At 36.6% G+C, this 18,098-nt stretch overlaps 1 non-coding gene and 1 pseudogene across 1 annotated transcript; one reads left to right on the forward strand and one right to left on the reverse strand.

Annotated features, from left to right (window-relative positions):
* Positions 1-210: 210 nt before the first annotated feature.
* On the forward strand, positions 211-317 carry LOC131170871 (small nucleolar RNA R71). Its single transcript, XR_009141636.1, has one exon. It is a non-coding gene; the product is annotated as a small nucleolar RNA R71 (small nucleolar RNA).
* Positions 318-15,421: 15,104 nt separating this feature from the next.
* On the reverse strand, positions 15,422-17,380 carry LOC131170409 (thermospermine synthase ACAULIS5-like; annotated as a pseudogene).
* Positions 17,381-18,098: the final 718 nt, after the last annotated feature.

Raw genomic sequence — 18,098 nt, forward strand, 5'->3', positions numbered from 1 at the left:
ATCATACATTCCAGCAGCTTGCCTCTTTTGAGTTGGAGCTGGTCCTCTTAGACTACTCCAAAGATGAGTGTTCTTTGCAATTTTCTCTAATAGCTCATAAGCTTCATCTTCATGCTTCATAATAAATTCTCCTCCTGTTTGAGCATCAATAAACCTTCTAATTGCAGGAGTGACATTGGTGGAAAAATGCAGTTTATCATCCATTTCGGAATGGCATGATGTGGGCATTGTCTCTCTAATTCCTTCCATCTCATCCATGACTCATATAGAGTTTCATCCTCTCTTGGTCTAAAAGCTGTCATTTGATTCCTTAGTTCTTGAGTTTTTCCAGGTGGAAAATATTGTGCAAGAAATGCATCAGTGAGTTGATCCCAATTTGTAATGGAGTTGTGAGATAAAGAATCAAGCCAATCCAATGCTCTATCTTTCAAAGAGAATGGAAATAGCTTCAATCTTGCTGCATCATCAGATACTCCAGGTTGTTTTTGCATATCACAAATCATAGCAAACTTTTTCAGATGTGTGTGTGGATTTTCAGAAGGATGTCCTCCAAATTGAGAATTTTGAATCATTTGAAGAACTCCAAAATCCATCTTGTAACTATTTGCATCAATTCTTGGTCTTGCTATGCTTTCTCTAAAGTCATCAAAACGAGGAAAAGCATGATCCATCATACTTTCCCTGGGCACGTTAGCATTTACAACCTCTTCACCTTGGGCTGCATTTTCATTGTTTCGATCATTTCCAATATTACCACCAATTCTGATTCTTTCACGACCATATGCCTTCTAATTGATTTCTCTCAATGCTTCTTTTCTTCTTCTGGTTTCTTTCTTGTTGGCTTTACAAAATTTCTCAATTTCAGGATTGAACAATAAGGATGCGTCACTTGTGCTTCTAGCTCTTCTCATAAAAGATTAAAAGTACCTGAAAAAGAACAAACAAACACAAAATGAAAAGATAACAAAAATAAAAGTATAAACAACTAAAATAATCAACAATTTAATCTTAAACAAACAACTCCCCGGCAACGGCACCAAAAACTTGATGTGGCCTAACCGCAAGTGCACGGGTCGTACAAGTAATACAGTAAAGATATTGTTCCCACGAGGAGTTGTGTTAATGATTGAATTTTTGATATAAAAAGTTGACTAAATTGAACTAATTTCAAAATTAAAACAATAGATTGAATGGGTATTGGAGTATGAAATCTATATGTGCAAAATTAATAATCTATCCAACAATGTATTAATTAAACTAAAATTGCATCAAATTGAAATAAGCAAGTTCAAATATGGCAAGATTTTAAATGGCAAGCAATTAAATTCAATTGAAATTAACAATGATAAAAAGGCGATTCCGGAGTTCGGGATTTCATGTTCGAGCTATTTTGGGATTTTAAATTGGTTATCCAATCTCGTGGAACTTATGGGTTTTAAGGAGATTAATTCTTAAATCCTTTGAATTCCCTTTCGAGTGAGACAAAGAGTGCCCTAATCAATCTAATTCTACTTTCGTGGAATTAGAGTTAATTAAGACCCATTAAGTTCTTTAATTAATCTGTGAATCCTCTTAATCCTTAGCCTATTTCTAGGTCTAAGTTAATTAAGTCCAATTTCTTGATTATCTATCACAGGGCCTTCTCCTTTCGGTGCCTCAACCATGGATTAAGAACATCTCTTAATGGGATCCTACACTAAGCATGTCATTAAGCACGCAAGAAATGAATAAAACTCATTAAGACCACAAAATATGGATTACCCAATCAAAATCCGCAAAATATCTCAAATATTACAACCCTTACTCCAGAATCAAAAGTAAACTACTCACTACCCATAATGCTTACAAGATATATCGAGTTTAAATGGAAATAAAGCTTTAATCTAAGCTAAGAAACAAGAAACTAAACACTAGAAATGTAGAAAAAATGTAAGGAAAGAAAGAAATCTGCAAATCTTGGTTGAAAATGGTGTGGAAGATGAAAGTGACTCTTCAAATTCTGCCTCTCCTCTTCCTTTCCTTTTCTGCTCCTTGTCCCCCCCACCTTCTAAAATGGGAAATGGGACTATTTATAGCATTTTCTGACATGGAGCCCTAAAATGGTGTGTTCTAGGAGGAATTTTACGAGGGAATCTTACGCACTCATTAATGAAACCTTTATGGGATGCATAAGTGGTGCATAAGTTATGCGATCCCTTATGCGATTCAGTTCAGTTCACTTATGCGGCTGCATGACTTGGTGCATAGGTTATGCACAATTCCGTGAGAGTGCATAAGGGAGGCGTGAATGTGCATAAACTATGCAGTCTCCTTATGCACATTTCGGCAGGTATTGGAACAGTGATTTTTCTCCTTATGCAGATCTGCATAGCTTATGCGGCAAGTTATGCACAATTTGGTCAATGCATATTTCAGCTTGAAAACTTGTTTTTGACATCTTTGGCTGTAGAAGTCACTCCTCAATGGCAAAATTTCTCTTCAGTCCTTCAAAAACACCATTTTTCCTATAAAACAAAGTAAAAAATACAAATTAATCCAAAATCGACAATTATGAAAAACTAACTAATTAACTAATGAAATTAGCTAAAAAATGACTAATAATCAAATAAAATGGCTATGAAATTAGACCTAAATGACTATGCAAAATGTATGCATCAATCCCCGAGTGGTACGAGGCAACCCAGTCACAAAATCCATAGTAATCATCTCCCACTTCCATTCTGGGATAGGGAGCTCTTGCAGTTTCCCTGATGGCCTCTGGTGTTCCAACTTCACCTTCTGATAAGTCAAGCACTTGGACACAAAGTCTGCTGTGTCTCTCTTCATGCCATTCCACCAATAACTATCTTTCACATCATGGTACGTCTTGGTGGAGCCTGGGTGGACATTGTATAGTGTACAGTGTGCCTCTCGCATGATTTCATTTCTGAGATTGTCCACATCGGGCACACATATCTTGGAACCTTGTATAAGGGCGCCATTATTGGTAAATCCAAACTCACTACCTTCACCCTGCTGTACTCTTTCTATGATCTTTATCAATTGTTGGTCTCTGTGCTGGGAAACTCTAACTCTGTCTCGCAGGTCTGGTCTCACTGAAAAATGAGCCAACAATACCCCCTCAACTGAAAGATCTAAGATCAGACCTTGATCCATCAACTCATGTACTTCCTGAATCAATGGTCTCTTCTCCGCTAATATGTGCGCCAAGCTGCCAGAAGATTTTCTACTCAAAGCATCTGCTACTACATTTGCCTTCCTAGGGTGGTACTGGATGGTGCAATCATAGTCTTTTAGAAGCTCCATCCATCTCCTCTGTCTCAAGTTTAAATCCCTCTGTTGGAAGATGTACTTCAAACCCTTGTGGTTAGTGTATTTCTTGCACACTTCACCATACAGGTAGTGTCTCCAGATCTTTAGTGCAAAGACTACAGCTGCCATTTCCAAATCATGGGTGGGGTAGTTCTACTCATGCCTCTTTAGCTGCCTTGAAGCATAAGCCACTACTTTTCCATTCTGCATCAAAACACACACTAAGCCAACTCTGGAGGCGTTATAGTACACGATATATCCTTCACCACTCATCGGTAGTGTCAACACAGGGGCGGTGGTTAGACACTCCTTAAGCTTCTGGAAACTCACCTCACAATCATCTGTCCAAATGAATGAAACATTCTTCCGAGTTAACTTAGTTAGGGGAAGTTAGGGAGTGTTATCCTTAAAAATCCTGCACAAAACGCCTATAGTAGCTAGCTAGGCCTAAAACTGCACCCCTGGTCGTTGTAGGCTTAAGCCAATCGATTCTGACCTCAATTTTCTTGGGATCCACTTGAATTCCTTCACTAGAAATCACGTGTCCCAAGAATGAGATGCTTTCTAGCCAAAATTCACATTTTGAAAATTTGGCATATAGCTGATGCTCCCTTAAAGTCTGCAACACCATCCTCAAGTGTCACACGTGTTCTTCCTCAGTCCACGAGTATACCAAAATGTCATCTATGAATACGATGACAAAATGGTCCAGGAATGGCCTGAATACCCTGTTCATCAAGTCCATGAAGGCTGTTGGTGCATTAATGAGTCTAAAAGACATTACCAAGAACTCATAATGACCATATCTTGTCCTGAATGCTGTTTTGGACACATCCTCATTCCTGATTCTCAACTTATGGTAGCCTGATCGTAGGTCTATCTTGGAAAAGAATCTAGCCCCTTGGAGCTGATCAAACAGATCATCGATCCGAGGAAGTGGATACTTGTTCTTCACAATCACCTTATTCAGCTGTCTATAGTCAATACACAACCTCAAGGACCTATCTTTCTTTCTCACGAATAGAATAGGAGCACCCCAGGGTGAAGTGCTCGGATGTATGAAACCCTTGTCCAAAAGCTCCTGTAGTTGCTCCTTCAGCTCTTTCAATTCTACTGATGCCATCCTGTAATGCGGCATTGATATGGGATTTTTACCCGGCACAACATCAATGCAGAACTCTATTTCTCTTCCTGGTGGCAACCCTGGAAGCTCCTTAAGGAAGACATCCATGAATTCTCTGACAACAGGAACATTTTCCATTTTGACACCTTCTACAAATGTATCTCTCACCAATGCCAAATACCCTTGACATCCATGCCTCAACATTTTTCTAGCACTAATTGCTGATACTAAATTATATGGAACCACGCTCCTGTCACCATCAAAGCTAAACTCTTCCACACAAGGTATGTGAAAATACACCTTTTTGTTCCTACAGTCTAAAGTGGCATAATGAGTTGCCAACCAATTCATTCCCAAGATTACATCGAAATCCATTACTGGTAGAGGAACCAAGTCTGCTGGGAGGATCTTTCCATCCACTACTATTGACCATATCTACATCTATGTTGTCACTAAGCAGGGTAGCTACAGACAAATGGCATTCTAAAGTTGTAGGATTTCTACCCAATCTCATGGCAAACACTGGGGAGACAAATGAGTGTGTAGCACCTGGATCTATTAAAACACGAGCCTCATAGGAACAGACCAGAAGAATACCTACCACAACTGCATTGGAAGCCTGAGCATCCTGGTGGGTCAGGGTGAAAACCCGAGCTTGACCCCTACCCTGGGTTGCAGAACCCTGATATTGACTTCTACCTCCCGACCGCCTCCAAATCGTCCCCCTTGTCCTCACTGTTGGCCATTGGTGATCGCTGCCATGCCGAAGCACCAGGATACAACTGATGAGGAACATTTACAACAGAACCCTGTGACCCTATCTGTGGCTTGTTGAACATGGGGCATTCCCTAGAAAGTGACCTGGTTGGCCACACCTGAAACATACTCCTGAATCCATCAGACAAGGTTCTGAATGTCCTCTTTTACACTATGCGCAAGGTGATAAGGAGGATCCTGAACCAGACCCAGAACTGCTGTAGGAGCATATCTGCTCAATTCCAAAAATTCTGTAGCATATTCATCTACAGACCTGCCATTCTGTTTTAAGGCCTCAAAGGCCTACTGCTTTTGATCTCTGAAACTTTCTGGTACAAACCGGTTGATAAACAATTCCACAAACTGGGTCCATGACAAACCTTCCATCCGAGGTAATATGTAGTCATTCATCCATTGTCTAGGCATAGGCCCCATGATATGCTGCACACACTCTATGAGCCTCCTATTAGTCAACTACAACTCCATCCCTGCCTGTTTGCAGGAATCCATAAACCGATAGGCATCGTCTGACACATCATAAGTACCAGGCATCAATTTCTTGAAATTGATTATCTGTTTTTAAGGTTCCCCTCTTGGTGTGGTGGATTGCTGCTGTTGGGGAGGGTGGACCATATACTGTGCTATTATATTGATGGTTCTCTGCAAACCAGCTAGAATAGCTGCCATTGGGTCTATAGGACCTGGGGCCACAAAAGACTATTCTCGAATCGTGGCAACTGCTCTTCTACTTGAGCAGCTTTAGGCCTCCTACCCCGCCTCCTCGGGGCAGGCGCCTCATCCTGTGCCGACACCTCGTAATGCATATCTGGTTCTGGTGTAGTGGCAGCTCTCCTACTTCTACGCATTTTTCTAAAATTCAACAGCATTAGCCCACAAAATTTCAAAATGGCATGTTACGCAACTCTATAGACTTATATTTACACATAATTATATGAAGCAGAAACTAGAAGCAAAGATGACAATGCAAGAAGAATGTGGACCCTATTTTCCGCATGTGACTCTTATTAGACTCTTCCCAATACTTTAGATAATTTTTCCCTATGAATCTGGAGCCTAAGCTCTGATACAATATTTGCCACGACCCAACCTATGGGCCGGACTGGCACTAGGACTTGGGCCAGCCTAAAGCCCCCGAGGCCCATAGTAAGCCTAACTATTCCTCAACCCAACTCTAAGGCCCATTTGGGCTCAATTTCAAGAATTCAACCGGACATAGTCCAGCCATAAAATGGACCTTTCAACGGGGAGTTTTTGACTCACCCGACCTGTAAACACAATATATAATCAATTGAGGAGCTCAGCTCCCTCATCCAATCCAACAAACAGGTATATAATTAGTTTACAGGTCTAACATGACAATTTATATTACAGACCCAAATCAAATAAATATTTCTAACACATGCAGAAATTCTAGGAGTTAACAAAATTACACAAACATTAATAAACAACCTGCGAAGGAGAAAAGCAGGTTAACCACAACAATAATCCTCCTGTAGCCTGAAAAATAATGAACAGGAGTGACCGTTCGACTTAGAGAGTAAAATATCAATTTTAACTATAATCTCTATAGCTATCTAAAGCTAATGCACCCTGTAGAGTGAAATGCAACATCAATAATATTTTCACATCATAACAGCAAAAAGGTAATTTGGAGCACTCACACACCCGATAATGTCAAACAATACATATAAGGGAGCTGATCCCCTATACAGCTCTCTTATTCCAACTTGTGCCAGCGAAGAACTCAGCTCGGACTTCCACTTAATAAACCAAATTGGGGTCCCAGCGAAGAACTCAAGCCGTGTCTACCTTGAAGGACCGGGTCCCAGCGAAGATCTCAAGCCGTGTCTACCCGTCCTGTCCATAGCCAACACCACACCACACGCATGCCAACTCATGCACACTGCTCCAAGTTACCACAACAACATCCATGACACTTTAACAGTTATGAATGCAACATAAAATGTGCCTAGAGTTTAACTACATAGATATTTACATATAAGTGATGCATGGGCATGCTTGAACATATAATAATATCGAAATTACAATTAAAATTAATATTTTACTCACAGACTCAATCGAAGTCACTGTGGCGGCTGGTTAGAGGAGGAAGGCTGTCCCGGCTCACCTGACAATTATATTACAATTATTTAATATAATTGACTCAATACAAACCAAGAAAAGACCAAATACATCCTAAGTCGTGCCAAAAATCCGGCAGAGTCTCCCCTATACCTAGGACCTACCCAACCTGCAAAAGGGCTCAAAACGCACTTCTATATTCACAAATCATACATCTACAACTCAATCATATCACACAGCCCCTCCTGGGCCCATCCAAACAGTCATCAATCATAATATATAAAATTACAGTTTAGTCCTTATAATTGATCCTTTTTGCAAATACTACCCAAATAAGCTCTAAAAATTCTAAAACTTTGCCCCGCGGTCCTTAGCAATATTACTAAACTAATGCAAAAAGAATCATAATTTTCTGAGCTATCACGAATATTTTATGGATTTTTAATCCCATTCAAGCACTGAAAAATTTAAAAAAAGTAAGGTTCGGGTTTACCTATGCCGATTCCGACCTCGGAAACGCACTCGGGACATCTGACAATGGTGGGGTAGCCAAAATCTCGATCCAAGTCCAAGACTTTTTTGGTAGCCGGTCTGTCTGGTCGGAAATTCACAGACCCGGACAACTGTCGAATTTCTGCTAATCAAAGGTACCTACACGAAGCCCACAACACGGGGGTTAGTATATAATTTTTACAGAATTTTATAAGCTCATTTAATGCTCGAAAAAATGCTACGAGGTTTCGTGGGACCCACCGAAAAATGGTGCAGAAAAATTTTGAAATTTATATTACCGCAAAGCTCTCGACGAGTGGAGTGCTCTAGTACTCTCGGTTTTCTCGTGGGGTTCACGGTTTGTGAGAAATCTAGCCCAAAAGTCCAAATGGGCCAAAACTTTCCAGACAAAAATTGGGCAAACCGCACAATGGATTTTGGTGTTATTAGTGTCTATGGAAAGCTCTTGAGGGGTAGATATTGTTTGACACAAGACCCGCCCAATCGGTGGTCGATCGGCCGGATTTCAGTAGGAAGGTGCGGCGTACAGTGGGAGGAGTCCGCTCGTTTTCGGCCGCTGGGACGCGTCGGCCGTGGGGAGGCAGTCGGGTGGCGCGCCGGCGAGGTGGGGAGGGCTGGGTGGCGGCGGCGCGGCCTGGGGAGGAGGGAGGAGAGAGAAAACGGGAGAGAGAGAGAGAGAGAGAGAGAGAGAGGTCAGGACGCGCGGGGAAGGGAAGAAGAAGAAAAGAAAGGCCGGTCCGATTCGGTCAGGTTCGATTAGGTTGGTCCGATTCAGGATACAAAATTTTAAATTTTTACTCTGCCTTGGGACCGAAAACGAGGCCCAAAAATTCCGAAAAAATTCTAGAAAACTCAGAAAAATTCGTAGACTCCAAATATATTTTTAGTTTTGCCACGTGGTCTTTAAATTAATTTTTAAAAATCATCAAAGTTTTATATTTTCGAAAAATCAAACCCGATTTCTAAAATCTGAAAAATTTCAAATAATTTCCTAAAATTTAAATAAAATTAAAATATTAATATTACTCACAAAATAATAAATTTAAAAATTTGGGGTGTTACACCAAACCTTCAACCTCAAATCTTTCTCTGTTATCTAGAAAATTCTCTTCAACTCCTTCAATTTTAGAGAATTACTAATATCATATAGTGAAATACCATTTTTCCCATATAATAGAATATCAACAAAAGTCTCATAAGAGGGTGGCAAAGAAATAACACAATAAGGGTCTGATCCTCACTATTAATATCAATATCAATATTCTTTAGATCCATAATAATTGAATTAAATTTATCCAGATATTTTTTAATCGGCATACCTTCACTCATTCTCAAATTGTAAAGCTTTTTCTTTAGATACAAGCGGTTGGTCAGCGATTTGAAAGAGTATAACTCCTCTAATTTCTTCCATGCTGCAGACGCTGAACTTTCACCGGTAATCTCACATAGAATATTATCAGTTACGCTCATGAAAATCGTACTCAAGGCTCTCTCCTTTATATTAGCCTTCTTTGCCTCTTTCGTACCCTCTGAAAAGTTATTATCGATTGCCTTTCATAGACCTTGCAGAATCAAGGAAAATTTGATTTTAATCTTCCACAGACTGAAACTTGATCCACTATCAAACTTCTCTACCTTATACTTCGTTGAAGAAAACGATATCTATAAACCCTAGATTACACGCACAAAGCTCTGATACCACTTTGTTATAATAGGCATGCATATCTAAGGGATACACACAATCACACAATATAAGAAAGAGAAGAAGAATAACACAGAATTTATGTAATTTGACCATAAGGTCTACGTCTATGGGCAAGACAAAAGAAAAAATTTCACTATGATGAAAAAAGCAAGATATAATCGCTCAGAACTCTTAAACTCTAACCTTAGTGTGTTTCCTGAATATCTCACAACTCTACCGCAAAGAACAGAATATTGCAATAATTATATTGGTCTATACCATCACATATCTCACTTTTTATCCCAAATAGATCGCAGCGCAAAACTTTCAGGTCGTATCACAATTTAACATATCCAAAATTCAAGCCACATAAAAATAATAATATATTATCATTTATCAGCCCCTCGAATATAAAACTTTAAGCAATTAATTTAAACACCTAAAATTTGCTAAAGCAAAGCATCCATTCCAATCTTAAATTAGAGACTAAAAACATAGTCAGATATAAGATTTTTTTTCGTCGAAAATATAATGAAAATTTAATCACAAATAATAATTAGAGGTTTTAAGTAAGCTGCTGAACTTAAACTATGTGTGATAACTTCAACACATAGGACTTGCAAACACAAGGCAGTTATAATCGAAATTTAGATTTGAATATAAATTTTAGCTGACTAACAAAATTTAAAAAAAAAAAATCAGATAAGAGAAAGATTAGGCAAACGGTCTTGCACTTTTAAACTTCACTGCAAATGTAATCGATCAATTGAACAACTGATCCTTTCTTAATGAAGGCATTCTTGATTAGGTCATTGAGCTGAGTGGCGAGCATAGTGTGCTGAGTTGAAACGGAATCCAAGATGAGGAGTTGATACTTCTCCTGCGCCCTGTCTATCTGCTTAATATCCATAACCTGCACCAACGGCTTCAAGTTCACATCGCCACCGTTGATCATTGCTACCACATTCAACGTCAAATTGACACGCATTATCTTCGATCTAGCAAAAAATCCTAACCAAATATATGTAGAAACAAAAATTGGAAAGGTAACCCGCCAAAAAAAGAAACCCTAGAAATGGAGATGAGGGAGTGAGAGAGGAATTGGAAGAGTAGTTTTCTTTTCTTTTTTGGTGCTTGTTCAATGGAGTCTTTGGACAGTGATGATTAGAGAGATGGGATTAACGGGCTAAAGACTGACATGAAAATGATAAGCGATGGCCGTGGTTAAATTTGGAGGGAAAGAATGGGCGTGTTGGAGGAAATCGTATTACCATTTTATTATTTATTTATTTTATGAGCTTAATAATTTTAGGAAACCTCCAATTTATTCTTAAGATTTTGTTTTATATCGTATTTTAATCTCTAAATTTTAAAAAAATTAATTATTTAACATTTAAATTTTATATTATATTTTAATATGATATAGTATAAAATTTAAGGACTAAATAATTAATTTCTCAAAATTTAAGAATTAAAGTGAAACATAATGTAAAATTTAGAAACTAAATTATTAATTTTCTTTAATACAGGTACTAAAATGTAATATAAAATAAAACACAAAATCCAAATTATAAATTTTCCTAATTTTTATATAAATACACTTTTACTCAGATAGTGTTTAATATAAATGAATTCTATAAAATTTTGTGAAATTCATTTATAAATCTAAAATTATAATGTTTTATTTAAATAAAAATTTATTTGAAATTCTTAGTAATCAATTTTATAGAATTTATTATAATTAAATCAAATTTTATCAAAACTGATGAAATTTGTAAATGAATTTCAAACTTAAAATCATATATATTTAAAGTAATAAAAATATTCTCTTATTATATTTTATTTTATTTTATTTTATTTTATTTATTCTAAACACAAATTTCATTTCATTTAAAATGGATTTCATATTTAATATAAAATATACCAAACAAAGAAATTCATTTGTAAATGAATTCTATTATAAAATTTATTTACAAATGAAATAAAATTTACCATATAATTGAACCAAATAGGGTATTATTGATATTACAAAATTGTAAAGAATAATATTATACAATTTGATATTTCATGATTGAATTAATTAAAAAAACAAAGATTTTAACTTAATATTTGAAAACATAACATTTATAATTAAAATAATTCGAATGAACTTTTTTTTTCAATGTAATGACATCGTTGCTTGAAGATTTTTTTTTTTTAATGTGAAAGAAAATATTTGCTATTAAATGGTTTTGTGCTTTTTTATGACAAAATTTTGCAATCAAAATAATAAAAAATTTACTCTTTTGTATTAACAAATACATAAATTATTTTAGTTTTAAAAATACGTCAATTATTTTAACTAATTAAAAAAATTATATTTTTTCATAAAACATGTAACACCCCAAAAATTTTTAATTTTATTATTTTATGAGTAATATTGATATTTTAATTTTATTTAAATTTTAAGAAATTATTTGATATTTTTCGAATTTTAAAAATCGGGTTCGATTTTCCGAAAATATAAACTTTGATGATTTTTAAAAATTAATTTAAAGACCACGTGGCAAAACTAAAAATATATTTGGAGTCTACGAATTTTTCTGAGTTTTCTGAAATTTTTTCGAAATTTTTGGACCTCGTTTTTGGTCCCGAGGCAGAGTAAAAATTCAAAATTTTGTATCCTAAATCGAACCGGTCGAATCAAACCAGACCGGATCGGACCGGTCTTCTTCTTTTTCTTCCTCCTCCCCTCGCGCGTCCGACCTCCCTCCCCTTCTCTCCCTTTTTATCTCTCCTCCCTCCTCCCCTTGCGCTGCCTCCCTGCCACCCATTTCGCGGCTAGGCCCAGTCGACCCACACTGCCGCCCCAAACGGCCGAAAAACGAGCGCTAATGCCCCTCCCTTGCGCGCGCGACTTTTTGACTTCCCAGCCAAAATCCGGTCGATCCGGCCACCAATCGGATCGGGTCTTGTGTCTAAACTCATCTACTCGTCGAGAGCTTTCCATAGACACCAAGAACACCGAAATCCATTGAGCGGTTTGTCCAATTTTTGTCCGGGAAGTTTTAGCCCATTTTGACTTTTGGGCTAGATTTCTCACAAACCGTAAACCCCACGAGAAAACCGATAGTACCAGAGCGCTCCACTCGTCGAGAGCTTCGCGGCGACATAAATTTCAAATTTTTTTGACACCGTTTTTCGGTGGGTCCCACGGAACTTCGCAGTGTTTTTCCGAGCATTAAATGAGCTTAGAAAATTCTGAAAAATTTATGTACTAACTCCCGTGTTGTGGGCTTCATGTAGGTATCTTCAATTCGCTGAAATTCGACAGTTGTATGGGTCTATGAATTTCCGGTCAGACAGACCCGTTACCGGAAAAGTCTCCGAATTGGATCGAGGTTTTGGCTACCCCACCATTGTCAGACGTCCCGAGCGCGTCCCCGGAGTCGGAATCGGCAAAGGTAAACCCGAACCTTGCTTTTTCGTAATTTTCTAGTGCTTAAATGAGATTAAAAATCCATAAAATATTCGTGGTAGCTCAGAAAATTATGATTCTTTTTGCAATAGCCTAGTAATATTGCTAAGGACCGCAGGGCAAAGTTTTAGAATTTTTAGAGTTTATTTGGGCAATTTTTGCAAGAATGATCAATTATAAGGACTAAATTGAAATTTTACGTATTGTGATGGATGACTGATTTGATGGGCCCAGGAGGGGCTGTGTGATGTGATTGAGTTGTGGATATATGGGTTGCGAATATAGAAGTGTGTTTTGAGCCCTTTTACAGGTTGGGTAGGTCCTAGGTATAGGGGAGACTCTGCCGGATTTTCGGCACGACTTAGGACGTATTTGGTCTTTTCTTGATTTGTATTGAGTCATTTGTATTAAATAATTGTAATGTAATTGTCAGGTGAGCCGGGACAGCCTTCTTCCTCCGCCCAGCCGCCACAGTGACCGTTGTCAAGTCTGTGAGTAAAATATTAATTTTAATTGTAATTTCGATATTATTATATGTTCAAGCATGCCCATGCATCACTTATATGCATATATTTATGTAGTTAAACTCTAGGCACGATTTATGTTGCATTCATAACTGTTAAAGTGCCATGGATGTTGTTGTGGTAATTTGGAGCAGTGTGCGTGCGTTGGCGTGCGTGTGATGTGGTGTGGACTATGGACAGGACGGGTAGTCACGGCTTGAGTTCTTCGCTGGGACCCGATCCTTCGGGGGGTAGTCACGGCTTGAGTTCTTCGCTGGGACCCCCGATTTGGTTTATTAAGCGAAAGTCCGGCTTGAGTTCTTCGCTGGCACCAGGTTGGATTTAAGAGGGCTGTATAGGGGATCAGCTCCCATATATTATGATTGATGTTACAGGGTGCGTGAGTGCTCCAAATTACCTTTTTGATGTTATGATGTGAAAATATTGTTAATGTTGTTGATGTTGCATTTCACTCTACAGGGTGCATTAGTTTTAGAAAGTTATAGAGATTATGGTTAAAATTGATATTTTACTCTCTTAGTCAAACGCTCACTCCTGTTCAATATTTTTTCAGGCTACAGAAGGATTTTATTGTGGTTAACCTGCTTTTCTCCTTCGCAGGTTGTTTATCAATATTTGTGTAATTTTATTTACTCCTAGAATTTTCGCATGTGTTAGAAGTATTTATTTGATTTTGGTCTGTAATATTATTATCATGTTGGACCTGTAAACGTATAATGATATGTATGTTTGATGGACTGGATGAGGGAGCTGAGCTTCCATATATTTTTATGATGATATGAGTATGTGGAGGGTGAGCTGAGCTCCCCAATTGAGTATTTATTGTGTTTACAGGTCGGGTGAGTCAAAAACTCCCCGTTGGAAGGTCCATTTTATGGCCGGACTCTGTCCGGTTGTTTTCTTGAAATTGGGCCTAAATGGGCCTTAGAGTTGGGTTAATGAATAGTTAGGCTTACTACGGGCCTCGGGGCTTTAGGTCGCCAGTCCTAGTCTTGGTCCGGCCCATAGGTTGGGTCGTGACAAAATACCAAAAAAAAAAAATCTTTCTCCTTTCTTGATTTAAGTCAATTTCTGGTTTTTTTAGTAATAATTTGATTTTTAAATTTAAACTCTGTAATAAATTAATTCTTATTTAAATTAATTGCTAACTCCATTAACTGCTTTTTAATTTGAAATAATTTAATTCCTAAAGTTTTACTTTATCAACAAAATACTATTTCTAAATTTTATATTTAAGTGATTAATATTTTATATTTATAAAATTTAGATATAGAGACCAATTTATTAATAAAATAAAATTTCAAAAATTAACTTGTTTTAAATTGAAAAATAATATTAACAGCAGAGACTAATTTATTATATAAATTTAAGAACCAAATCATTACTTGAAAATAAATCAGAGACTAATTTATAAATTTTGTTATACCTTAATAACTTAATTATACCATTTTATATGTATATTCAAGCTTCAATGCCTAAAAAAACTTTAACTTGGCCTGTTAATAAAAAAATAAATTAAATTCTGAAAATTAATTTGTATATAGTAATGTTGATTAAAATAAAATTTATGTTAAATTTAGTGGTGAGTAAAATTTTACCAGAAAGCTGAACATGAATTAACAAGCGACAAACAATTGCAAATTTATTTTTTTTTTATTAAATATGAGTAGTCTCTTGTGTTTTGCAATTAATTGAACCTACTTCCCATAAGCCTCCATAACCAGTCAAGTAAATTTTGCTTGTTTTGCAATTAATTTCCTTATTGTCATGCAACATCATGAAGTTTGAAACTTTATCCAGTTTCTTAAACAACATAAAGACATAAACTTTAGGCCTTAATTAAGCACTGTCAGCAACTCCATGGCCATGGAGGTAACTAGCATTTCCTTGGGAAAGGACATGGGTTTCATTCATGAGTCTGTAAAATTAAGCCCATAGTTAGAGAGATATTTACACATACCAAGATTTTTAATTAACTTTGATCACTCATTTTCAATTGAATGGCGGGGATACCAATTCAATTCCAATACTAAAACTTACGATTTGTGAATGGTCTTATTCAGAACCGTACAAATGAAGCACCATCTAGTTATTGCAAGTCCCTCATGACCCTCTCTCTGATTTTCTCTTCAATTTTTTCAACATCCAATTTAAGCTGCTGGTCTGATGCCTGATAATTAAAATTATGGAGAAAGAAGTCATCTAAAGAGAATTCACAGTAGAAGAAAACGGAGATATAATTAATGGAGAGTTGCCAAAACCCATCCACATGAATCTGCATTGGAGGGCACATGAGCAGTATATGCGATCTCATCTGCAAATTAAGAAAATATATGCTGTAAATAAACAAAATGACACCCCAACATGAGATCTCAAGTCATGGCCCTTTTTGGCTTAGAGACTCAGACTTGAACACCTGTTTTATGGTGTTGTATATTGGAGAGAAGACCTCCTTGTGGGAGAGAACTCCTGCTGGTCCTGCCTGTATAATAAAGAAAATATGGAAATTAAGTAATTATTACTATTTACTCATGATTTGTAATCCAAATTAATGAAGCACAAAACACTTACTTGAGTGACAAAGATGCCAGAGTCATTGAGCTTGGTCTTGATCACTTGCTCATAGAAGGATTTGGTGTAGAGATGATTGCAAGGGCCTCCATCAAGTGGGTCAGCCAAGTCTCCAATATAATAATATCAAACTTCTCATTACTGTTCTCCAATTCAACCCCTTATTAATTCACCCATTTGTTACATATCCATATCTCAATCATTAATACAATTACCAAATAAAGTATGGTTTTCATGTTGTAAAGCACTCACTTTGCATCATTAATAATGCAATGGAGCCTTCCGTCGCTAAATGCTTCCTGGTTCGCTGTCAGATGCATGCGGCAGAAATCAACTACGACCTGTAGCACAAGATCCTTGAAGATTAATTCACCTAGAAACCCCAGTAATTGTTTTTCCTGTAGAGTGACTTAATGTCTCACCCTGTCTATATCTCACTTGACTACTTTCTCTACGCCATTATGCTTGAGTACTTCTCTAGCAGTAGAGCCTTCGCCACCTCCCATTATAAACACACTTTTAGGGCTGGAATTCATCATAAAATTAGATGATTTGTTTAAGTGGTATAAGTAACTAATTTTAGGATACCTTTCACAGAATATAAGAACAGGATGAACCAAGCATTCATGGTATATGAATTCATCCTTTCCAGCACTCTGCATCTTCCCATCAATCACCAAAGCCTACATGAATAGCAAAACGGATTTTAAAAAGGAAAACGCCATCAAATCACCGACCCAAAGGAGATATATATAGCTAGGCAACCTTTCCAAAGCGATTTGTGTCCAAGAGAACAATGTTCTGGTACTCGCTAGTTCCTGCATGCAAAACGCTGAAAAAGACCCTCAGATAACAGTAAGTTTATCAGAAAATTAATCTTGGAAAATTAACCATCCCTTACCAACGCATGCATCTCCATGTACAAATGAAGAGGAGACAAGAGAAAGGACGCCATGTATAAAAATACCTGTTTATTTCGAAAGACCACTTAAGATCAGGTTCAATGAGTTCTTCAAACCACTGAGGGGACTGGTATTCAGATTCATGGAAGTGGGGGATCCTCCTGATCGGGAAATTCATTATCGAACCCATTTGAATGAATCTGCTCCAAGTTACCCAAATTCAAGCCTCCAGGCAAGGGAAACTACAGAACCATAGCAGCACATAGGAATGACGACATTTCTAGTGAACTGTACAGTCTGAACAATGCAAAGCTTTCATTTAGTAGCACATATATAACCCAGGCCATTGCATTACCAATCCACTTGTCGAATCCATGATCTGTAATTTAAGGTATTCAATTTAATTTAAAAAAAAATAAAGAAAGAAATAGTTTGCCGTAAACTATGGCTTCATCATGTCTAGGTAAAGGAACATTATGATATGCAGATGCATATTAAAAAATATGTTCTCTATAATACATAGTTATAATTGTTTTTTTTTTTAATTAAAGAGAGGTGAATTTTATATTTTGTAAAAGAGAGATCGGTAATCGTCCGTGGGTAAGATGGGATGTGTACGTGATAGCGCGCGGGTCCACTTTGCTAAGCACGCCTGTTAGAAAAATGCTAGCTAGTTGTGGGACCCAGTTCATGTAAGAGAGATTCCATTGCTTTTTGTTCAGAGAACAATAATCTTTTGACATACATGGTTAAAACTTCCTCTGTTTTTGGTACGAAGTTAACTAGGAATGATTATTATTTTTATAAATTTTAATTTTTTATTAATATTATTTAAATACTTAAATAAATAAATTTTCACTTTATTAATATTTAAATCTTTTTAAAGAGTTAAATATTAATTTTAAATTTAAATTCATTATTATTTTTAAAAAATTAAAATTTATAAGAAAAATGTTTAATTTTTATTTTTTTAATTTTTTGTCAAATACATTGCGCCTGTATTAAATTAAAGAAAGAGAAAATAAATAGTTATCCCATAAAAAATTAATAATACAAAACTAATTTATCCTCTTTCAATTAAAAAAGATGATTGGATAGACTAAAGCGTCAAATTATTAATCCATTGTAAGAGTTATTAGTATCGAGGTTGCGA

This window comes from Hevea brasiliensis, chromosome 11 (genome assembly GCF_030052815.1).
Source record: "Hevea brasiliensis isolate MT/VB/25A 57/8 chromosome 11, ASM3005281v1, whole genome shotgun sequence".
NCBI lineage: Eukaryota > Viridiplantae > Streptophyta > Magnoliopsida > Malpighiales > Euphorbiaceae > Hevea > Hevea brasiliensis.